We start from the raw sequence: 1,576 nt of genomic DNA on the forward strand, positions 1-1,576 counted from the left end.
CAGAAAGAAAAAGAGAAATGAAATCATAGCAGACATGTCCAAGGAATATTAAAGGGACTTGTTCCTTTTATGAATCTTGTGATAGATGAATGTGTGACGATCACAGCTAGGGGCCACAGAACAATACTGGAATGGTGGTAATGTAAGGAAATCGTATCATCATGTTAGAAGCCTTGGAAAGCATATAAATAATGGCCATGTTTAGCAGAGAAATCAGTTGCTTCCACATGTCCCCTATTCAAAGGACCTGTTTTACTGTGATGTAAAAATGAGGTCATATACATTTGTCATATTAAATTCTTTTATTAAAAAAAAAGCAACCTGATGACTGCTAAGGTCAGGTCCAAAATCTCTGACTGATATATAAAGTCCTTCATCATTTAATTCCAATCTATCTTTCTAATCATTTCATGCCAACAGCCCCTTTTCCCAATATGTGTTTTAATTAGAGCCACCCTGGGCCATTCACCGTTTCCCTCAACATGCCTGGCACTTTCACAAGTTGATGCCTTTGTTCTAGCTATTCTCTGCCTTGCAATGCCTTTCTTTTCCTCTCCATCCAGCAAATTCATCTCCCCCTGTGAGGCCTATACTGTGAAGCCTTCATGGCTCACTTATCCAGATAGTTGGTCTCTCATTCCACTGCTCTGCCATTACATTATATCGCAATTATTTGTTTGCATGTCTGCCTTTGTGCTGAGACAGGGAGCTCCTTGAAAGCTAGTTTTAATATTCTGGTGCTTAAGCAGAATTGGCAAAAATGCAATGGCCCTTGATGCTGCATTTAAAGCAATTTTAGCAGCACTTTGGCCTGCATTCTCTCTTGCTATACTAGTTTTCCTTTCTGCACTTATCCCTTTCCAGCTGAATCTCCTATTTTGCTACTCTCAGACCCAGACACAGGAGAAAACGCCTCTATGCAAGGTTGATAAGCGTAACTGGACGAAGGGCCAAATAAATGTTTCAGTTGTGTTTTTAAATTATTAAATATCCAAACCCACAAAGACCCTTTAGAGAACTTTTCAATCCTTCAGAATCTCATGTGCATTTTCAGGGAAATATAACTAGTATGTTTTTATTACTTAATTTACATTTAACTTATCAACACAATGTACTTGCAGTCATTGCACCCCAAATCTAATGTATTTCCTTAGCAAGCAGAACAATCTATTTTTTCTCTATTAACAGGGTGTTGTTTTTTCCCACCTGAAACTTGGCATATAAATATTAATTAAACCTAATTCTTAGATTCTTCAAAATAGTGTTCCCAGATGAATACAATAGAGGTCACGATCTCTGGGTTAGTACCATCTGGGGACTACAATGGAACCCACCTTTTCTTTCTTTCTTTCTTTCTTTCTTTCTTTCTTTCTTTCTTTCTTTCTTTCTTTCTTTCTTTCTTTCTTTTTTTCTTTTCTTTTCTTTCCTTTGCTTTTCTCTTCTTTCTTTTTTTTAAAGATTTTATTGGGGAATCGGAGAAGGGGAACAGACAAGTTGCTGTCCTTTTGTTCTTCAGTCTAGTTGTGGAGGATGTTGCTTCACTGGCCCATGTTGGTATTATCATTGCTCTCTTCCC

The 1,576-nt window shown here is 37.5% G+C and overlaps 1 pseudogene; it reads left to right on the forward strand.

Annotated features, from left to right (window-relative positions):
- The window catches only part of LOC109375208 (small nuclear ribonucleoprotein G pseudogene), a 455-nt pseudogene extending 267 nt beyond the window's left edge, over positions 1–188 (forward strand).
- Positions 189–1,576: the final 1,388 nt, after the last annotated feature.

This window comes from Hipposideros armiger, unplaced genomic scaffold, assembly GCF_001890085.2.
Source record: "Hipposideros armiger isolate ML-2016 unplaced genomic scaffold, ASM189008v1 scaffold_913, whole genome shotgun sequence".
NCBI classification, from domain to species: Eukaryota; Metazoa; Chordata; class Mammalia; order Chiroptera; family Hipposideridae; genus Hipposideros; species Hipposideros armiger.